A 23,466-nucleotide genomic window follows, 5' to 3' on the forward strand; every position below is an offset into this window, starting at 1 on the left:
GGAAACATTTGCCTAGGTAAAGAAAGTCTTTGTGCTGAAGAACTCATTCCACGTGGCTTTTCTGCCTGCTTGTATCTTGTTTCTGGTTTCTTCAAACACACATCAGCCTTGTAGGCTGTTCGACCGCTGCTGCGGGCTCCTCCGTTAAAGTGATCTGATCTAGGTAAGGCAGGAGGGCTGCACACTTCACCCAAGAGTCCTTTGAGTCTCCACCACTGTTTACTGGCATCCTCCCTGGCTTCCTGCAAACATCCAAGGTCTAGCCTCCCCTTAATAACATCTTGATACTATCACTGGACCACGGATCATCTGTCCTCTGAAGTTAAGGCCTAAGTCTTTCATTCCACCATGTTCAGCCTCAGAATCTCAGAGTTGGCAAGAACTTTGGAGGCCAATTAGCCCAGCCCACACCTGGACAAAAGTCCCTCTGCCCACCAAGCAGCCATCCCTCCCCCTACCTGAAAGCCTCCCATGAGAAGGAAGCAACTACCTCTGAGAGTCCATGGTACCTTGGGATAGCTCACTAGCACTTGGGAAGTTTTTCCTGACTTCAAACCTAAATTGGTGTGTCCATAGGCCAAGCTGAGGGGGTCTTATCCATCTTATCCTCCTTCCATATAATGCCCTTTAGGTATGAAACAGTCAGTTCATTGAGAACCCCTACTCTATTCCCATCAATCAATTTGATGTGATTCTATAGGGGTAGTGATTATAAGTTCTGTATGTTTGGCCCCAGAGCTGTGACCTGCAGATTGTAAGTTCACTTGCTTAATCATAAGAAGTTAAGTAGAGGCTCTCCACCCTTGTTTTTCTTAGTCATGGTGACCAAGCCCAGTGTGACAGAGATGACTGAACTACATGGAAAATCCCCCAATTTATTTTTGTGCCTCTGGACTGAAGTACTGAACTCCATGTGCTGAACTCTATTTTGTTTTCTGACCTTCACCTTGTATGCCCTTCTTCAGGAAGTAGGAGTCCCCACCTTAGAAAACCCTCCAAGGAAGATAGCTGCCCCAATCTTATTCCATGATCCTTATATGGTCCCAAAGGCAGGATTGACCAATCCTTGTTTGGCTTCTGTAACTTCCCACTTACGCAATTCCTGACCTTTCCTCTGTGGCTCTGCCTTTATAAACTCAAGCTCTGCCCCTGAGTGGGACTGCTTGATTTGGGTGTGCATACCCCTTGCAGCTGCGTGCTAAGAAATACACCTTTCAAATCATGTCTGGGTCTCGCTTGCTGATTTCTCTGTACAACAGGACCGTTCTCTGTTGTCTAACACGAGCAGGTAACAATCTTATGACCACTCAGTGGAGGTGCCCCATGCTACTCTGTGAGGACCACCCCCCCATATGTCAATTTTGGCCCTCAAGAGCAAAGTCAATGAATGAGATGTTGTATTTTGCCATGCCTCTTTTGCATATTTGGACAAAAATCAGCAATATATTAATCCATACTTTGAATAAGTCACATAGGAATGCAGTTTGTAATAGAAGGACGCTGTAATAGGCCTCGAACTTTAATATAAGGTTCCTTACTTGTTCCCCAGCTGTGGTGCTCACTTGCACAGCCATAAGAATGCTGACATAGGTTTATCCTTCCTGTTTTGCTCAAATTCCATGACCAGACCAAGCATGGGTGATAGCATGGTATGAAGAGTCCCCTGATGTGCTGTTAGAGCATATATATATATACATAGCTCCTGCGCAACCTAGGGAGAATGTGATTATCCATCTTGTGGCCCCCTAGGTCCTAGGCAGTGGAGATATTCCTCGCTTGTCCCAACTTGTGACCCTGCTGACAGATCATTTTTGCTTTTCTTAGCCTATGTATCCTATGTCAACCAATGGAACCATTCTGTGTCTAGTATAGCTCTTCTAGACTATAAAAATACAGTCCTGAAAGGAGGGGGCATCTCAGATCATGAGGAAGATCTGAGCTCCACTTCATTAGAGGGCACCCTGAACAACTGAACGAAGTGCCGTTGGCTCAGAGGTCTGCCTCAGTCTGACTGCTACAGTATAGTGTGAGTGCTTAATAAATGTGTCATTCATTCCAAGGCTCATAGGATCATCATTACAGAACTGGAATTTACAGACAAGGAAAGGGAGGCCCAGAGAGAGGCCACACATGTAGAATTTGAACCCAGGTCTTCCTGAAGCCCAAATCCAGAGCACGCCTAATGTCTTCTACACTACGTGGTCTCTCCTCTACACTGACATAGCACACCTTCAACCAGTGAAGCGTGTGATTCATACACATCTTGGGAAAAGAAAGGCATTACAAATGGACTTCAAAGGCAATGAGGCTGCTAAACCTTCCTTTATATCATCAATGTCACCAGCTATTATACTTACAGCATTAGTAGTAGTAGTAGTAGTAATCATGATCATAGCTTTTATATAGAGCTCTAAGTTTGCAAAGCCTTTGATCAATCATTTGATACTCACCACAACCCAAGAGGTGGGTGCCCATTTTATAGATGAGGAAACAAGTCTATAAGAGGTTAAGTGATTTACCCAGAGTTACACAGCCCCAAAAAATAACCAATTACAACAACACATAGAGAGCTAGGTATGCCTATAGCTGGGCAGCTAGGTGGTTCACTGGATAGAGTACTGAGCCGAGTCAGGAAGACCCGAGTTCAAAAGTAGCTTCAGATACTTACTAGCTGTGTGACTCTGGGCAAATCGCTTCACCCTGTTTGCCTCAGTTTCCTCATCTGTAAAATGAGCTGGAGAAGGAAATGGCAAAGCACCAAATAGGGTCACAAAGAGTCAGACACAACTGAAACAAACAACAGATTGTTGAGTTGAACAACAAAATAAAATAGGTTTCTTGGGGAGAGCAGGTCTCCGAAGGCAAGAGCGCATGTAATTGGGGAAACCCTGGGCCTGGGGACAGAAGATCTCATGGCTCCCACTCTGAGAATTAGAGGCCCATGCGTCGAGAGCTCAAAGGTACCTTCAAGGCCATCCAGCCCAACCCCCTCATTTTTCAGAGGAGGAAACAGGGCCAGATTAGTGATGGGACTTGCTACGTGGCTCACCCTCCCCCACTGTATGCTCTTCTGTAAAATAGGTTGTAACATCACTCCGCAGGTTTACTTGGACTTTATTTATTGGGACACGCAGCTCTGTAAACTTTAAAGTACTATCACAAATGTGAATCATCATTAGCGTTATTTTGGGTAAGAAGGAGGGTATCCCAGACTGGAGGTACAAAGTCCCTCGAGCAATTCAGTTTGCAAGGAAAGGGTATTAGGAAGGACCTAAGTCTGGCTGACTCCAATGTGCCTACAGCAGGCTTGAGTATCATTTAGGTCAGGGGAACCAGTAGGGATTAGAGGAGGCCTCTTCCAGCTGGGAGAGTAAAGTTCAACCAGCTGCCCAGAGGAAGATGATGAGCAAGCTGTTCATAGCTGCTGCTCCCTAACCCTCAGAGGGGACTTTGATGGCAGAGACATGGTGCCTCACGTTTGGCCTTGACGTCGCGCTTTCACGCCTGAGTCTATGAGGGAGGCACTATGGTATAGTTGGATTTGGAACCAGAGGTCCTGGGTTCAAATCCCATCTCTGCCCTATGTGACCTTGGTAAGTCATTTAATCCCCACTGGATTCAGTTTCCTCATCATTTGGTGACATTTATAGTCCCTTTCAGCTCTAAGCAAATTTGAATTTCCCAGAAAAGCCCATCCGGTAGGATGCTGGTAATTGAGGTTTGATTTTGGGAAACTTAGTGTCTCAGAGGATCTGTGCTTCAAAGGTGGAGCCTCCAAGTTCCCACCCTTCCCCTCAGGTGCTCCTGGGTGGGGTGGGAAGGGTCATCCAGCATTCTCTTCCTGCACACTAGATTTCCATCTCTAGATTTCATCAAGGTTTTGGGCTAAGCCTTCATACCCCACCCACATGGAATGACAAAATGACATTCCTTGCACTCTAACTTCAGTTAGAAGGGATCTCAGAGACCCAGGTCTCCGTGGTAGACAGAGATCCACTTTAAAACAGTCTAACAACTAGTTGGGAAGGCACCCTAGGAAGGGAGCCCACCACCTCCTGAGGCAGCCCACACACGCTTCTGGAACAGCTCTCACTGTTGGGACATTTGTCCTGCCCTCAAGCCTGGCCTGGCCCCATGGCATCTGGTTCTGTCCTCTGGGGCCAAACAGAGCAAGGCTGGTCGCTCTTCCACATGAGATCCTTTCCAGTACTAATATGGCCATCACAGCTGCTGCACCTCCACCTGTCTGGTCAGACGTTCTCACTTCCTTTCATCAGTCCTCAAACGGCATGAGCTGAAGGCCCCGCACCATCCTGCTGGCCCTCCTCTGGACATCGCCTGGCTTGATGATGTCATTCTTAAAACACTGGCCCATGACAGCTGTGGTCTGAGCAGGGCTAAGGATGGCAAGGTTTACACCGCTGTGTTCTGGTCAGCTCTAAAGGCTGCGTAAGACTTCATTAGCCCTTCTTAGGTCTTGCCAAGCTGACGACCCATCGATTTGGCTCTGTCTTCAAAACCCAGGCTCCTTTTATGTGAACTCGTCCATCTTGTTGATCCAGGTATGTGGCATAGTAAATTAAGTGCTTGGCTTGAAGTCAGGACGACCTGAGTTCAAATCCTGACTCAGTCACCTCCCTAAGCCTCAGTTTCCTCATCTACACAGTGAAGATAATAACAGAACTTCATCACTAGGTCGTTGTGAGGATCAAATAAGACAATATATGCAAAGCACTTTGCAACCCTCAAGGGCTATATAAATGCTAGGTATCATCATCGTTATGATTACTAAATGCCTATACGCAAGCTGGAGAAGGAAATGTCAAACCAGTCCAGTATCTTTGCCAAGAAAAACCCCAAAATTCATGAAGAGTGGAGACACAACTGAGCAACAATAAAAATGCAAAAACACGGTCCATGCGGTAGCTAACAACTTACTTGGAGAGACAAGACACCCACACAGGAAATGGTTGTGTGATAATACAGTGTAGCATCTGATTATAATGATGACGGATGGGACTGATTCAGGTTGGGTGGAGAAGCTGAGGAAAGCAAAGCCTTGGGGGAAATGAGATTGAATCTTCTGTTCTTGCTGAGTCCTTTCAATCAGCATAGGATTTGAAGCTAAGACCCTCAGACCACACCCTGGCGCCTGCTCTGAATTTTGTGTCAAGCACAGAGCACTGTGCTTGACTTAGCAGGTGATTTTAAAATGTTTATGGGGATGAACTGAATTTAATTGGAAGAAAAGAAAACCTGGGTTCTAGTTTGGGTTTCCAGGCCCCTCTTTGTTTTAAGCTCCTTCCCGAATTTAAGTCTACTTATGATCTGTTATCTGTCATTCTATGTTCTCAAGTTCCCTCATCCCTATAATCCTGCAATTCAACTCTTTCTCTGCTTGTTGTCCAGTAGTTTCGGTCACGTCTGACCCTTCATGACCCCACTTGAGGTTTTCTTGGCGAAGATGCCGGAGTGGTTCATCATTTTATTCTCCAGATCATTTTACAGATGAGGAAATTCACCCAGCTAGTAAGTGTTTGAGGCCAGATTTGAACTCAGGAAGATGAGTCTTCCTGACTCCTAGCCCAGCACTCTGCGCGCTATGGCACCACTAGCTGCCCCTGCTTGATAGGAATAGTTTGATGCAAGCAGAGATGGAATGTCTGGCCTAGAGGTAGACACCAGGGGGCAGCAACGTCATAGCCATCTTAATCAGGCTTCAGAAGGTTGTCTACACCTTTGCAACAATCAATCAACCAAGCATTTCTATATTAAATGTCCGCTGTGTGGATTCGTTCTGTGCTGGGGGATGGGCGTATGACGGCACAAATGGAACAGCCCCTGCCCTCAGGGATCTTCCATTCTACCAGGGAGGACACAAACACGCAAGCGCGTGCAGACTTAAAACAAGACTTGGGAGGAGGCTTCGAGAGGAAAGCTGGGCGGGAGGGCATCTGTGAAATGCCTCCAGGAGAGAAGGTGGCACTCAAGGAAGGAGACAAAGGATTCCAAGAAATGGAGGGGAGGCGGGCGTGCATTCCGGGCATAAGGATGGTCTTGTGCCAAGACGTAGAGAGGGATTGTCATGTGGGGTGAACATTAAGAAAGCCAGTTTGTGTGGAGTATGAGAAGGGGAGTGATACGTAGCGAGGCTTCAAAGGCAGGTCGGAACCAGGCTCTCTGCTAAACCAAAGAGTTTGTATTTATGCCTAGGAATAAAAGGGAAACATTGGAATTTACTGAGCAGATGCGCGACACAGCTGTGCTCTGGAAGTGTTGCTTTGAAATTGTTCGGAGATTGAAGTGAGGAGAAACTTGAGGTGAGGAGAGCAACAGTGTAGGCAGAGATGATGAGAGCTTGAGCTAGGATGGTTGTGATGGGAGGGGAGAGAAGGGGGCAGATGCGAGACGTGGTTTGGAGGCAGAAGTAGTTTTGCAGCTGATTGGACATGTGGGGTGAAGGACTGAAAAATTGAAGAAGATTTCAAAGTTGTGACTGGAAGGATGGCAGTGTCCCCACAGAAACAGGCAAGTTGGGTACTCAGAGAAAGGTAATGTGGTGAGTTTCAGATGCCCATAGGATGTCCAGCCTGAAATGTCCAACAGATAGCTGGTGAAGCAGGAGTGGAGCCCGAGAAACTGGCTACATCACCGGAACCAAGACGAGAATTGAGTTCGTGGGAGCTGATAAGGTCGCCAAGTGACAGAAGAGAAGAGGGCCCGGAATAGTGTCCTGGAGTTGTACATCCATAGTTAGAGAGTATAGACTCGATTGAAATCCAGCAAAGGAGACTGAGAAGGAACAGTCAGGAATGTAGGAAGAGAACCAGGAGAAAGAAGTGTCACCAAAACCTAGAGAGGAGGGAGTATCATAGTGTGTGGGAAGCGACCCCAACCCAAATGAAACTCAGAGACTTCTCAAAGCGGAAAGCAAAGGTTACCTTTATTACAATCTCCCGAGCTGGCTGTCTGCTCCTCCGATACACGTGGGGAGAGAGAGAGAGAGAGAGAGAGAGACCGCCTAACAGGGGCTGACTTATAAAACCAAATCTCTGCCCACCACGAAAACAAGTCTCCACCCACCACTATCCCTTACCACCCCCACCCCCTGTAACTGGGGGTGGGCTTACATTCCAGGCGCCAAATTCAAAGCCAAGGACAAATGGCTCAGGTTGGGGGTGAGGCAGGGCTTATTCTTTCTGTTAAGTGCTTAAAAACAGGGTCTGAGTGGGGGAGGATTTTGATAAGGATTTTGTCTCTCTTCACTCTCTTAGTGACCTCATCAGCTTTGGAGTCAATTCGATGATCTAAGAAGGTGGTTCACAAATCTGTATATCCAACCCTATCCTCTCTCCCAGGTATGAACATCCCCAGTGGGCTGTTGGACATCTATACATCTCCAAGTGGATATCCCTTAGGCATCAACATATCTAAAATGGGTCTCCTGATCATATTCCCACCCCCAATTTTTCATATTTCATATTTCTCTTGAGGCCACAGCTCTAGTGCTGGAAGGCACCTCAGAGGCCCTTCTAATGAAACTCTGTCATGTTACAGATGAGGAAACCCTGCTTGGAGCTACAACCCAGGGCTTCTGACTTCAGCTGACCCTATAGCACATTATCTATAAATTATGGATAGGCAAGTAGGAGATGCTATAGATAGAGCACTGGATCTGGAGTCAGGAAGACCTGACTCCTCAGACACTTACTAGCTGTATGCCCTGGGCAAGTCACTTGTTTGCCTCAATTTCCTCAACTGTAAAAAAAAAGGAAGGGGGAGGGAATAATACCACCTACCTCCCAATGTTGTTGAGAAGATCAAATGAGATATTATTTGTAAACCAGCTGGCACATAGTAAGTGCTCTATAAGTGTTATCATATTATTGTGAAGATGATCATGGGATCGAGGGAACATATGATCATGTCAGTCAGCTTCAATTTGCCTTTTAGAAGCTTTAAAAAAAAGCTGATGAAATCTTAGACTGTCTTAGTAGAAGAAAGAATGCTTGGTTTGAAGTCAGAGGAACCAGGTTCAAATTCACTCTATCGTGTGACCTTGGAGAAGTTTCTTCACCTCTCCAGGCCTCAATTTTTACGTCTGTAAAATGGGGGTGGGGGGAGGGGAGGACTCAATGCCCTCCAGGGTCGCTTCCAGCTCTAAAGCTATGGGGCTGATAGAAGTCCAGAAAGAGGGAAGTAATAGTTCGGTTAAACTCAGTATCCTTTCTGATTTCTCCACAACCCGATGAGGTAGTAAGGGCCAACATTATTCATCTCATTTTACAAATGAAGACATCGAGGTTCCAACAACTTAAATGTCTGCCTGCAGGTGCACAGATGGTATCAGAGACAGGATTTGAAGGAGGTTCTGAGGTAGCAGCAGGTGGCCAGCAAGTCAATCTGCCACCACTGTTTTGACCGTCTCTTCCTCTAAGACCACTTCGAGTCTGCTGCCCTGCCTGCTTTCAGCTCCACAGAATGAGAGGCCCCCTCCCGAGATAAACTCATCACTTCTAAGCCTGCCAACCCAAGCCTTGATTGACATCCCTTCCTCAGCCTCCTGGCCTGTGATTGGAGGGCTAAGCATCAACCTCCTCCAATTGCTTCCTTTGTAGAACTCTGACAGAAACTGGACATTTTTTTAAATTAATTTATTTTGATTTATCAACAATCACTTCCATAAGCTTTTGAGTTTTAAATTTTTCTCCCCCTCCCTCCCCAAGATGGCTCGCAATCTGATATAGGCTCTACATATACATTCCTATTAAACATATTTTCACATTAGTCATGTTGTAAGGAAGAATTAGAACCAATAGGAGGAACCATCAGAAAGAGGAAACAAAACAAAACAGAAGGAAAAAAGATAGCAAATAGCATGCTTCAATCTATATTCAAACTCCATAGTTCTTTCTTTGGATGTGGATAGCATTTTCCATCGTGAGACCTTTGGAGATGTCTTAGATCCTTGTATTGCTGAGAAGAGTTAAGTCTATCAATATTAGTCACAGTGTGGCTGTTAATGTGTACAACGTTCTCCTGGTTCTGCTCTCTTCTCTCAGCATCAAACCATACAAGTCTTTCCAGGTTTTTCTGAAGTCAGCCTGTTCATCATTTCTTATAGCACAATAGTATTCGATTACATTCATATACCACAACTTGCTCAGCCATTCCCCAACTGATGGGCATCCCCTCAATTTCCAATTCTTTGCCACCACAAAAAAGAGCTGCTATAAATATTTTTGTACGTGTGGATCCTTTTCCCTTTTGTATGATCTCTTTGGGATACAGCCCTAGAAGCACTATTGCTGGGTCAAAGAGTATGCACATTTTTATAGCCCTTTGGGCATAGTTCCAAATTGCTCTCCGAAATGGTTGAATCATTTCACAACTCCACCAACCATGTATTAGTGTTGCAGTTTTCCCACATCTTTCCCAACATTTATCGTTTTCTTGTTTTGTCATGTTAGCCAATCTGATAGGTGTGATGTGGTGCCTCAGAGTTGTTTTGATTTGCATTTCTCTAATCAATCGTGGTTTAGAGCATTTTTCATATGACTATAGATGGCTTTAATTTCTTCATCTGAGAACTGCCTGTTCATGTCCTTTGACTATTTATCAATTGGGGAATGGCTTGTGTTCTTATAAATTTGACTCAATTCTCTATATATTTTATAAATGAGGCCTTTATCGGAGACACTGGCTGTAAAAATTCTTTCCCAGTTTTCTACTTTCCTTCTAATCTTAGTTGCATTGGCTTTGTTTGTGCAAAAACTTTTCAATTTAATGTAATCAAAATTATCCATTTTGATTTCGTCATGTTCTCTATCTCCTGGTTGGTCATGAATTCTTTTGTTCTCCATAAATCTAATAGGTAAACTATTCCTTGCTCTCCCAGTTTGTTTATAGTTATCAGCCTTTATATCTAAGTCCTGAACCCATTTTGACTTTATTTTGGTATCTGGTGTGAGATTTGGGTCTGTGCCTAGTTTCTGCCATTCTCTTTCCCAGTTTTCCCAGCAGTTTTTGCCAAACAGTGAGTTCTCATCCCAGGAGCTGGGGTCTTTGGGGTTGATCAAGTAGTGGATGACTATAGTCACTGACTATCGTGTCTTGCGTACCTAACCCATTCCACTGATCCACCCCTCTATGTCTTAGCCAGCGCCAAGTGGTTTTGTGACTGCTGCTTTAGAATACAATTTAAGATCTGGAACGGCTAGGCCACCTTCCCCTGCATTTCTTTTCATTAGTTCCCTTGATATTTTGGACCTTTTGTTATTCCAAATGAATCTTCTTATTATTTTTTCTAGCTCTATAAAATAATTTTTTGTAGTTTGATTTGTATGGCACTAAATAAGTAAATTATCTTAAGTAGAATTGTCATTTTTATTGCATTAGCTCGGCCTACCCATGAGCAACTGATGTTTTTCCAATTATTTGGATCTGACTTTATTTGTGTGTAAAGTGTTTTATAATTGTGTTCATATAGTTCCTGGGTTTGTTTCACTAGGGAGACTCCTAAATATATTATAATGTCTACAGCAACTTTAAATGGAATTTCTCTTTTTATCTCTTGCTGTTGGGCTTTGTTGGTAATTGTAAGAGAAACTGAGGAGGATAGATCCTCCCCAGCCCCCTGGTGTAACTGCCTCATGACCCGACATAAAGATAAACTGGAGTTACCATGCGTGGCTGAGACCATGGAGATGGAACATTAAATAACCAACAAACTATGTTACCTGGGGAAAGCAGTTCATCTCAAGGAACATTTTTCTTGAGAAAAGAGTGTAACTGTCCAAGGAACTGATCACTTCTTTGAGATTTATACAGCTAGGTATTATTTGGGGCTCTGACCAAGCCCCAACTTTTGTTAAGATGTGTGTGTGCCCTGGACATGAGTCTGAGCGCTCACCAAGGATACGTACACAAAACAAAATATCAAGATTGTTTTTCCCTGGTTTACATAGATATAAAAGTCAGTTGGAAGGGATTTTCTGGAGTACTTTGATGCCAGAGACAGGGATGCCGAGTCTCTGTTGATCAGAGGCGGATCGTGTGCACGGTCTCTGTTGAGTTGGAGCGGGACGCCACCCCATTCCCTCCCTGACCAGACCTCTCTGACCGTTCTTTAGTCTCCCTGGTCTAGTAGGTATAGCTCGCCTGGTTAGTGAGTGTGTATCCTTTCTTTTCTTATTCCCCCTTTTCTTCATTTTGATTACTAATTGTATTGAATATTATTCTCACCTTTATGTGTGTTTTGCCTTAATCATTATTAATCATTGTAAAATAAATGTGATAATTTGTTAAGTTTGTACTGAGTATATGTCACTATATCTTGAGATCCGAACCTAAAGTGAAAGTACTGTGGTCTATAATCCTTTCAATTACAGTATATATAGAAATGCCAATGACTTTTGTGGGTTTGTTTTATAGCCTGCAATTTTGCTAAAAACTTTATTATATTCAGGCAGTTTTTTATTTGATTCTCTAGGATTCTCTAAGTATATTATCATATCATCTGCAAAGAGTGATAGCTTTTTTTCTTCTTGGCCTATTCTAATTCCTTCAATTTCTTTTTCTTCTCTTATTGCTAAAGCTAATATTTCCAGTACGATATCGAACAACAGTGGCAATAATGGACATCCTTGTTTCACCCCCAATCTTATTGGAAATGCCTCTAGCTTGTCCCCATTACATATGATGCTTGCTGAAGGTTTTAGGTAGATGCAACTTATTATTTTAAGGAAGACTTCATTTATACCTATGCTTTCTAATGTTTTTAATAGGAATGGGTGTTGTATTTTGTCAAAAGCTTTTTCTGCATCTATTGAGATGATCATATGGTTTCTACTAGTTTTGGTGTTGATGTGATCAATTATGCTGATAGTTGTCCTAATACTGAACCAGCCCTGAATTCCTGATATAAATCCTACCTGGTCAGAGTGCATTCTTGTGATAAGTTGTTGTAATCTCTGCTAATATTTTATTTAAAATTTTTGCATCTATATTCATTATATTGGTCTATATTTTCCTTTCTCTGTTTTGACTCCTCCCGGTTTATGTATCAGCACCATATTTGTATCATAAAAAAGAATTTGGTAAGACTCCTTCTTCACCTATTTTCCCAAATACTCTATATGGTATTGGAATTAATTGTTCTTTAAATATTTGATAGAATTTGCTTGTAAATCCATCTGGCCCTGGAGATTTTTTCCTGGGGAGTTCATCAATGGCTTGTTCAATTTCTTTTTCTGAAATGGGGTTAGTTAAATATTTTACTTCCTCTTCTGGGCAATTTATATTTTTGTAAATATTTTGTAAATATTTATCTATTTCACTAAGATTGTCAAATTTTTTGGCACACAGGCAAAATAGTTCATAATTATTGTTTTAATTTCCTCTTCCTTGGTGGTAGAGTCACCCTTTTCATTTTTGATACTGGTAATTTTGGGGTTTTTTCTTTTTTTAAATTAAATTAACCAAAGGTTTATCTATTTTATTTTTCATAAAACCAGCTCTTAATTTTTTTTATTAGTTCAATAGTTTTCTTAATTTCAATTTTCTTAATTTCTTCTTTGGTTTTCAGTATTTCTAATTTGGTGTTTAATTGAGGATTTTTAATTTGTTCTTTTTCTAGTTCCTTTTTTTAGTTGCACACCCAATTCATTGATGTCCTGTTTTTCTATTTTATTTGTGTAAGCATTTAAGAGATATAGAATTTCCCCTATGAACTGCTTTTGCTGCATCCCATAAATTTTGGTATGTTGTCTCATTATTGTCATTCTCTTCAATTAAATTATTGTTTCTATGCTTTGTTGTTTGACCTATTTTTAGGATTAGATTATTTAGTTTCCAAGTATTTTTTAGTTTCTCTTTCTATGGTCCTTTATTATGTATAATTTTTATTGCATCATGATATTTCTGCCTTTCTGCATTGGATTGTGAGAATTTTGTGCCCTAGTACATGGACAATTTTTGTGTACATTTGGCCATTTTTTACTTACTCCACTCCACTTAGCATCTGCTACCCTGCGTGACTTCCACGAACTCCACGAAACAAGATATACACCCTGGTATCCTGTACCTATGCAGTCCCACCACCTCCTCCTCTCCTGTCCCCTTTTGTGTGTTGTGTCCCCCCCCCCAATAGTGTAAGCTCCTTGAGGGCAGGAATTATCTATTAATTGTATCCCCAGTACTTAGCAGAGCCTCTGGCGCATAGTACAATTGGACTGGAGAGATAGCAGCACTATCCCAGACTATGGGCCCTGTTAGCAGCTGCCATGCGGGAATACTCAGGTCTCCTGTGAGACGGAACTTGGCAACTTTCTTTCCAGACGCTGCAGCCATAAAAGTTCTCACCAACCAATTTCAAACAGACCTACTGAAAAATCGTAGATAAGTAGTACTTTGAAGCTTCATAGTTCTACACAGCGAGCAATTACCGTTGAATCTCAGTACTCGCATTTTAGGGTTACCGTTGGATTTTTCTAGTAGTACTTACATTTTATTGATAGGAAAATCACAGCAAATGAAATACATCAGCTTCACCCAGAAAAAAACAGTTAAGCATGTAACAAGCTTTTAATAACACGTGTTAAGTTTTTTTTCCGGTTGAGTGCATGTAGAGAATTAAATAATTCCGGTAGAGCGATGTAGTTGCACATCGACACACACAGTTTTCCGCCGAATGAAATCTGTTTTTTGTGACACAAAAATCAGGGGAGAGCGCGAACGCAGTCCCCCACTACCACAAATTATGCAGTCGAGTTTCCCGCATTTGGGGAAATCGCAGGGGTCAGCCCATCCGGAGTGCAATGGATAAGCCTCGCCCTGGGGAAACCACCTTCATGATCATGGAATCACCCCTGCCAGGTAAGTATGCTTTTTAGTGTTCACTACTCGAACTACCTGACCAGCAAAACACTGTACACACATGGTGCCTCTAGCCGCTCATTTCGGAAGTGCCCAGAGAACATGCTCAAGAATTAGTCTTATCCTTTGATTAAGCTACGAAGGCCGTTCGGGGGCGAAGTCTCTGTGTGCGTGTTTTTTTCCCCCCGTAACACAGACCAGCAGCCACTGCGCTCCTTCATCTGCATACTTCCACCCACAGGCTCCTGGATTGGTCCAGCACTTTAAACGCACCGTTTCCGGGCTGAATGCAGGCAAGAAATTTTACGCAGGCGCAGAAGCTGGACACTGTAACTTCTGTTTTGTTGCGCTTCGTCCCTTTCCATCCCTCCAAATTACCTCGTAATGTGCCTTGTACATGCGTAGTTGTCTCCGCGTTATCACCCCTATCACACTGTAAAACTTCGTGGCAGAGAGAGGGTTTTTGCTTTTCTTTGCTTAGCACTGTGACTTCCCACACCCCTACAGCCACAACCCCCATTTTTAAATGCACTGTCTTCTCATTAGAGATGGGACGTGAGCTCCTCCAGGACGGATTCGTGATTGTTTTTCCTTTCGCTGTTATTTACATTCCAAGCTCTTAGCGCAGTTTCAGGTGCATTGTAAGAACCTAATAAATGCCTGCTTACTGCTTACTGACTGACTGACTGACTTACTTGAATATTGACTTGATGACAGCTTGTCCAGCCAAGATGTGCTTTGGTGATCAGTCCCACAGACTTGAGGAAGCCGGGTGGCTCACTGCACAGAACACTGGGCCTGCACTCAGGAAAACCTGAGTTTAAATCCAGCCTCATACACTTCCCAGCTATATGACCCTGGGCAAATTACTTAGCCTCTGTTTGCTAGAGGGAAAAAAAGATCCACTGGAGAAGGAAATGATAACCTGCTCCAGTATCTTTGCCAAGAAAACTACATGGACAGCTTTGGTCCGTGGAGTGCCGAAGAGTCCAATAGGAAAACAGCAAGGTGAAGGGACTTTGCCCATGGTCCCGCAGGCAATTAACTCCGACTCCGAATAATGGCTAATATTTACATAGCATTTATATAGTTTGTATGTATATATACGTGCAAATACATATGTATATATACTTATGAAATCTTTTATTCTTATAACCCTATGATTTAGGTCCTCGTTCTGCAAGGGGGTGGAGAGGGGTGGGGGAAGTGGGGAGGAACTAAAGGGGAGGTTAAGTGACTTGCCGATAAGTGCATTAGGGTGATTCGAGCTCTGGTGTTACTGACTTCTTCACTCTAACCATTACGCCACCTAGCTGTACTCTTCCCACACACTTCACTGGGTTGTCATTGTCCTCTTACGCCTCCTTCCTGGCTCTAGAAAGCCCCATGATCTTCCATAAGTCCTTTCCCTCATTTCCCAGGCTCGGAAGACAGACGTTTCTTAGTTGTGAGACCCAGGCGGCAAATGACTTAAACTTTGCCCCTCAGTTTCCTTACCTGAAAAACCGGGGCTAAGAGAATTGGCCCTAATGCCCCTACGGCTTGTACTTTGCAGCTTTGTGTTTCTAGAGCACTTTCGAAAGTCAAACTTTTCAGAAACTCTTTAATTCGAGGATGGCTACCCAATTATGTAAACCTCGACAGTCATTAAATTCAACAAAAATAATCAAAAAAGGACGGTCTCCAAAGTCAACAGTCGGCAGGTGACAGTTTCTAACACAGCTGCTAAACTGCATTGTGGGAGTCCTCTGAAAAAATTAAGATACCAGTTCGGCAGGAAAAAATGTTACAGCTGTATTCAAAAAACCAGTTAGTTTCTAGATTATATATATATATTTAAAAAAACTATCTCATCAAAAAGTCAGGAAACAGCGCCAGCGCCGTTTCCCGTTAGTACAAGCTACATCAGTCGAATTTCCCACATTTTGGAGAAGGAAACGGTTAACCACTCCAAGACACCACCCAATAACAACTTTCGATACTCCAGGAAATCGCAGGGCTCCACACACCCCCAGTACAGAGGTGAAGCTGTCTCCTCGCTGACAACTTCCACAATCTTAAAGTCACTACTTCTGGGTAAACTTTAGTTGAGTTCCACGGACCTATACAACCTGACCACTAACCTAACTATTACTTATGATTACACCCCGGTATTTGCACCTGGATCCGCTGGGAGGGACTTTCACCTTTCCAGATGCCCTCTTCCCACAGGCTGGGATTCCCTGCTCCTATGCTGGCTGGCTCCCTGTGGGGTCCCCTGAACTATCGGTTTCTTCAGCCAAGGAGGGATTTCTTTATCTGCATATTCCCGCCTCTTCGATCCTAGACTGTCGTGACGTCATAAGGCCCTGTTCCTCCCTCTCCCCCCTCCCATGAGTTTTCCTTCCTCTCTTTTCAAGTCCATTGTCCTTTGGTTGCTAGGCAACGCTCCTCCCAGAGTTCTATTCTCTGCAAGCTCTGCAGGGCGTCCCAACTCCAACGAGTTGAAAGCGTGTCGGCCTGGGCTGGCGAGATCCTAGCTGGACACAGATAGATCTGCCGCCGCAGCTGCTCTGCACCTCCTCCCGTCTGGTCCATCTGTTGGCCACCCGGTCCTGACCTTGACTCTTCGGTCCAGTCTCACTCTGACAAACTGGAGTGATGGCAGCCTCTGTGTCCCCCAAACTGCCTCCCAACTTGGGGTCAGGGAGAGATTGGGGACTGGAGGGGATTTGAGAGAGAAGAGGAAACTGAGTCCCAGAGAGAAGAAGGGACCTGGCCAAAATCACACAATGAGGATGTAGCAGTCAGCATTCTAGCCCAGGGTCTTTGACTCTCCCTATACACTACACTTCTATCACAAAGTACAGCCTCCCTTCATTGGAGATTGAGTAATTTTCTTTAGTGAATATATTAAGCCTTAATGGAAAGGTTTATGGTATAATCATACTTCAAAACCCCTCAGCCAGCTCCCCAGAATCCTGTTCTGGCTCAACAATCTACCCTCCTTCCCTCATTACACTCCACCCTGTGCGGAAAAAATCTGGGTGCCCTTGCTGGGGGAGATGAGTTTTTCCCCAAGGAGCTTACAGTCCTGTAGAGGTGTGATTTATTAGTACAAGTAGCTAGAACACCCAATATTACAGACAGAATAAGTGAGAGATGTGGGGCAGGGAGGAGGGGGATCTGAGATTTGGACCTGAACTGGAGCTCAGAACGAACTCATCCAGTCCGACCCCTTCTTTTTTTTTTTTTTGGTGAGGCAATTGGGGTTAAATGACTTGCCCAGGGTCACCAGCTAGTAAGTGTCAAGTGTTTGGTCTGAGGCTGCATTTGAACTCAGGTCCTCCTGACTTCAGGGCCAGTGCTCTATCCACTGCGCCACCTAGCGGCCCCCTAACCCCTTTTTTTAAAAGCTGAGGCTGAGAAAGACTTACTTGTGCAAAGTCACACAAAGTACTCAGTCATTGGAAGAGATGGGGGTTGAACTGTGGCCCTCAGATTTCAAGTCGGGTACTGGAGCAGGGAAGACTTCCCTGAAGAGATGGCATTGGAATTGGGCTTTGAGGGATGGGTAGGTTTGGGGTAGGAGTGAAGAGGTGAGGCGGGGAGAACATTTCAGGCACGGAGGAAAGCTAGGACAAAGGCCTGGAACCTGGAGATGAAGTGTCCTATTAAATGACAGGTAGGCTATGGACCATATTTTGAGTTGATTCTACTGCACTCAATGTCTTCAAGGCTTTTGTTATTGAATATACAAGCACTTGCTTTAAAGGAAATAGAGGCTCATACTGTGATCTTCAGAGTCAACTACAGGGCAGCTAGGTGGCTCAGTGGATAGAGCGCTGTCCCATCACCTCCTGAAAACACCAAACAGACTGTGAGCTCCCTGAGACCAAGGACTCTGGCCTACACACAGGAGGGAGGCACTAACAGATAAGGGAGACAAACACCGTGTTACTTTTTAATAATGCAACAGAGATGTTGGTTTCCCCATTACCAACCAGGTCAGGGGTTGCCTAGAATCTGGAATGTCTGCCTTTCTAAACAAAATAGAATATATCTGCACAGAACAGAACAGGTGTCAGCAAACAGAAGATTTATCCTGTACCCTAGTGGGGGAAGGTACACACATATTTACACACATCCCACAGCATACTGATGTGGTATGGGCCCAAGCCGAGACCTTTGCCCCTTGCCCAAAAAAGAATCTGGCTCCCACTTATCTACAGGCCCCAGAAAATACTAAAACTTTTCTTACTCTTGGTCTCAAATAGTTCCTTATCTGCCTTTGAAAGCCCTAGCCCCACCTTTTGATCTTACGCAGATGCTTTTCCAACCTCTTCCTTCCAAATCCCTTCATGATCTATTCCCACTGTCTATTCAAACTCTCAGACATTCCAATTGGAATTCTCACCTAGACCCTTTCCTAGCCCCTCCTCTGGTCACCCAAAGTTACTTTAGTGTATATAATATGATCCACCCTGGCCTCCATTTAAACACTGAGACTTTCTCATGCCCATTCGTCTTTATGGGCATCACTAATGTTCAGATTCCTTAAGAGTCTGGCCTGTATGGTTTATCTCTAATAAACTTTTTCTCTGGCTGAAAGAAGATTTGGGTTGAATTCATTCAGGCAGGGCCTTCATGTCGTGATCTCGGGGTCTCAGCACCCCTAAGCCTCTAGACCTCATCAATACCATGGAGATTAGCCAGTTTCTGGGATTCAGGAAAGATATAGAACTCAGGAGGGGCAGTGAGAGAAGGCCCAGGTGCTGGTTTAGCCTTCTTCCCAGTTCTGCTCATTCTTCTTGAGGAATTCTGCGCCAAATGGATCTACCATATAGGACCCAGATTCATCAATATTAGAGCTGGAAGAAACCTTCAAGATCAGCCAGTCTTATTCCGCTCCCTCAGGACAAAACCAGGGCTCAGAGATGAGTTTCCACATGTTTTGTGCGACCAAAGATCAGTCTGTCAACCACACAGGAAACTGGTGACCAGGCTGACTCAAACCCTGCTCTGCAGGCCCTTGGATCTTTCCAGTAGAACGTGAACTCTCTGAGAGCAACCTTGAAGGCTCCTTCTGTCTTGGAACACCCAGCCCTTAGGGCATTGCCTGGCACATAGTAGGGACTTAATGTTTGTGGAATTCAATCCCTGGCTGTCTTCTTGCCAGAGACTATGCCCTGGTTTTCTTATTGGTGCAGCTCTTAATCATAAATACCCAGTTCTCTGAACTGGTTTCCCTGCCCAGTTCTCCCAGCCCCACTTCTGCCCAGGTGAGCCCTGAGACGTAACTGGCCATCACGGGCCTAGAAACGACACTGATCAACTCCTCTCCAACACCTGGGTTCCCATCAGGTTGGAGTTTATCTTTCCCCCATCTCCCATCTAACCTCAAGGTCCTGGGCCATATGGGTCTCTTGGACCCAACCAGAATGAACTTTGTCAAGTCCTAATTAGCTATTATGAGCTGGCAGAAGGAGGATCCCTTAAACAATCAGCATAACGCCTGGCACATATTAAGTGCTTAATAAATGTTGGTTGACTATTGTTTATTGATTGATGGAGCTGCAAATGTTTAGCCTAGAGATGACAACTCGGAGGATGGGGCACAAGATTTGTCTCTCAATATTTGGAGGCTTCTCGAGTACAAGAAGGATCAGGCCTGTTCTGCTTGGCTCCAGGGGGCAGAACTTAGACCCTATAGGAAGCTGCAAACAGAGAGATCTCAACTCTGCGTCAGAAAAAACTTTCTTTTGGAGGTATCAACAAGTAGAATGGGGTGCTTCAAGGCTCACTTCTACTCCCTCAGTTGATAATCTCCAATTATCCGGCAGGTAGCTTGTTTGTACATAATTGTTTGCACGTTATTCTCCCTTTTAGATTGTGAGGGGAGGGACTATGTTTTGCCTTTCTTTGCATTCCCTGTGCCTAGCACAGTGCCTGGCATCGAGTAGGCACTTCATGCATGTTCATTGACTGACTGGCTCAAGAGATAGTGAGTTCCCCATCCTTGGAGGTCTTCAAGCATAGGCTGAATGACAAGTGGTCAAGGATGTTGCAGAGGGATTTCTCCATCAGGGACAGGCTGAACTGTGGCCTCCAGAGTGGCCCCCAAAGTCTCTTCTAACTCTGAAATTCCGTGTCTCCAGTCTCCACCCCCCCCGCCTCAGTCTTGCTTCCCTGGTCATTTCCTCCTAGTACTGGTGATGCCTGGTCAGCTGTTGCGATTTTGGGTCCCCTTCTCTGAGAATGGAGACTTGGCAGCTTCATCTGCCACATGGGGCTTCACGTGTCAGCTTCCTTCAGCCTTCCTTTGACTAGATCCTAGGCACCTAAACACAAGGTCTCCTCATCCAAGAGTGGTAGACTCATTGGACACTGTGGACCAACAGCAGCAATGAGCCCCTTTGCCATGGGTCCTCTCTAACATTCACCTCTCTAGTCCTGGAGATCTGACAGGTGAGATTACAAACATAGCTGAGCCCCGCCAAAGGACTTTTGAACAGTCCCCTTGGCCTTCCAGAGCGGCCATCGAGGGATGGCAGAAAGAGCCTGAATTTAGAGCCAGAGGACATGGGTTCAAATTCTGACTGTGTGACTGTAGGCAAGGCACTTCAACTCTCTGGGATCGTTTCCTTCTCTGTAAAGCTAGGATCTAGGGTCCCCTTCAGCTCTCAATCTTCGGACTTCTCTGGGTTGCCAATACCCTGAAGCTGCAACCAAAGGTCTTGGTCTACACTAGACATTTACTCTGACCCATTCCACACCCTGGAAAGGGCTGACCTCTGGGAGGAAGAAGAATGAGTGGACAGGAGCGAATTGCCCAGGCATCTTCTTTAATGTGTCTGTCATCTAGTCATCTAAGTGTAGAGTAGGGACTTTAGGAAGCTAGGATGTTAGAATGGACCCTTGAAATCCCCAGTAGAATGTGACCTTCCTGTAGACAAGGACTGTTTTCTGTTCTTTATTTCTTTTTTTGGCTGGGCAATAGGGTTCAGTGACTTACCCAGGGTCACACAGCTAGTAAATGTCAAGTGTCTGAGGCCAGATTTGAACTCAGGTCCTCCTGACTCAAGGCCAGTGCTGTATCCATTGCACCACCTAGCATGTTCATCCTTGTAGCCCCAGAGCCAGACACATAGTAGGTACTTAGATTATTCCATAAATGCTTCTTGAACCACATTGGATGACAGTGCAAATCTTGCCAAATTCACTTACACAGATCCTTTGCTCCTTCTTTCTGGTTTTCAGTTTCTGAGTGTGAGTTGTCTCCACCCTCCAACCTTTGGGTAGAAATGAGACAGGACCCAGAGTATGAATAGTGCTGTCTGATGCCAGCCTGAGCCCCCTAGTCCAACTCCTCACCTTCCAGAAGAGGCAAGTGAAGCCTAGAAAGAATGGAGGTGACTCACCCAAGGTCACATAACTAGTTATCAGCTGAACTGAGAATCAAACCCCTGCCTTTAGACTCAAAGTCCAGGGCTCCTTCCAACTAGGCGGAAAGAGGACACTTTCAGACTTGGGGGATGGGGATAGCTATCAAAGAGGCAAAGGTGGGAGACTTCTTATAGTTCCGCTTAGCCCATCTACTTCCCATCAGATATCTACAAATTAAGTTTGGGAGATGTTAAGCTTCACCCTTCTCAAAATTTATAGGGCCCACCATGAAATTATGGATAATAGATTTGGAAAAGACCTCAGAGGCCACGCAGTCTTACCTTCATTTATAGATGGGGAAACTGAGGCCCAGGAAGATTAGGAAATAGTAAATGGAAGTAAATAGAAGAGCCAGGATTCAAACTCAGGTCTTGTGAATGCGAGGCTAGCATTCTTTCCATCTAGTCCAAACCCCTCATTTTACAAATAAGGAAACTGAGGCCCACAGAGGTTGAGTGCCCTGTCCAAGTTCACACAGACTGAAAGTAGCAGAGCCAGGGTTCATGGGAATAAATTCCTTGCTCTCAAGGAGAACCAATCCAATGTCTCTTTTTTTTTCTTTTTGGTGAGGCAATCGGGGTCAAGTGACTTGCCCAGGGTCACACAGCTAGTTAAGTGTTATGTGTCTGAGGCTGGATTTGAACTCGGGTCCTCCTGACTCCAAGGCTGGAGCTCTATGCACCTAGCTACCCCAAACCCAATGTCTTCTTTCCAACTTCATAGATACCCATGAGATTTCTTCTTCCTCTCTCCCACCGGCCCTCAGGTTGCTGGATGCTAGAGCTGTGCCCTTCAAGTGGGCCTAATTATTGGAAAAGCTTTCTAAAGTCTTAGAAATCTGGAAATAAAGCCTGGATGAAGGCCCAGGCATCAGGGAGGAGGCCAAGCTGGGAAGGAGGCTCTCAGAGCCCAGCTGTGGCTGTTTCTCATCAACTAGAGAAGAAAGGGAGGTTTAATGATGAAAGGAGGCAGGCCGGAACCTCATCTGCTACTGATGGGTCTTGTAAACACCCGTCTCCTTTGATAAGGTTGCTATTTGCAAACCCTCCGCAGTGCAGCTGACAAAACTTCTCACCAGCTGCCTGCGGAGCCTTGTGGCAGTGATGTCACACAGAGCAGGGAGGGGTAGGGGTGGCTGGGGGAGAGAGGCAACAGTGCTTGTGGATGTGAGGATGCTCGAAGCAGGGGTTGCATTTTGAACATGAAGGAAGCCATGCTCTAATGGTGGAATTTAGGGGTGAGGCGCTGCTTTGGAGAGTGGACCAGGGCCTTCCTGCCATCCCTGAATCTCAGCCCATGTGTCCTATCTGGCCTTACCTAAAATCACCAATAAATGTCAGCTCTTCAGCTGATCTAGAATGTTTAAACAGCGGTCCTCCCCTGGGCGGCCCTGTGTGACCTTTGGGCTTAAAAGCCCAAAGAATATTCCAGGTCACCAAGCGTCTCATGGCTGTAGGTGCCATGAAACTGCTCCAACCCATCTCCTGAACTGCCTGGCTAGCTGCTTCTGGATCATAGAACTTTAATCTAGAATGACCCTTAGAGATCATTTAGCCTAACTGCCTCACTTGCCAGAGGAAGAAACGGAGGCCCAGAGAAAGGCAGTGACTTTTCCAAGGTCACAGAGTTAGTGGAAGAGCCAGAATTTGAACCCAGTTCCTATGACTTCAAATCCAGCACTGTTTTATCAGGGTAGGTTTTTTTAAGCCTAGAACTCTATTCTTCATCTCTTCTCTTGGATCCAGAGCTTAGCATAATGCCTGGTACATTTGTTGTTCAGTCTCATTCTTCATGACCCCTTTTGGGTTTGCTTAGCAAAGATGGAGTAGTTTGTCATTTCCTTCTCCAGATAATTTTACAGGTAAGGAAACTGAGGCAAACAGGGTTCAGTGACTTGCCAGTGTCACACAGCTGGTAAGTATCTGAAACCAGATTTGAACTCAGGAAGATGACCGGCTCCAAGAGTCTGCAAATAAATGTTTTAGAAATTCTTCTCAGGATTGTCCAGGAGATGCAGAGTACAGGTGGCAGCCACAGCAGTTCAGGATGGTCCCCAAGCCCCTCTAGAGGATGGACAAACCGGGCAACATTTGGGCATTCCAAGTTTCCCTCCCAGCTCTGACATTCCCCATTCTAAAGGTTCTTCCCAACTTCCACATTCTCTGT

General features: G+C 44.8%; 1 non-coding gene across 1 annotated transcript; it reads right to left on the reverse strand.

Annotated features, from left to right (window-relative positions):
* Positions 1-13,719: 13,719 nt before the first annotated feature.
* Positions 13,720-13,883, reverse strand: LOC144458143 (U1 spliceosomal RNA). The gene has a single exon (XR_013487694.1). It is a non-coding gene; the product is annotated as a U1 spliceosomal RNA (small nuclear RNA).
* Between the last annotated feature and the right edge of the window lie 9,583 nt (positions 13,884-23,466).

This window comes from Phascolarctos cinereus, unplaced genomic scaffold, assembly GCF_003287225.1.
Source record: "Phascolarctos cinereus isolate Bilbo 61053 unplaced genomic scaffold, phaCin_HiC Scaffold_5;HRSCAF=322, whole genome shotgun sequence".
NCBI classification, from domain to species: domain Eukaryota; kingdom Metazoa; phylum Chordata; class Mammalia; order Diprotodontia; family Phascolarctidae; genus Phascolarctos; species Phascolarctos cinereus.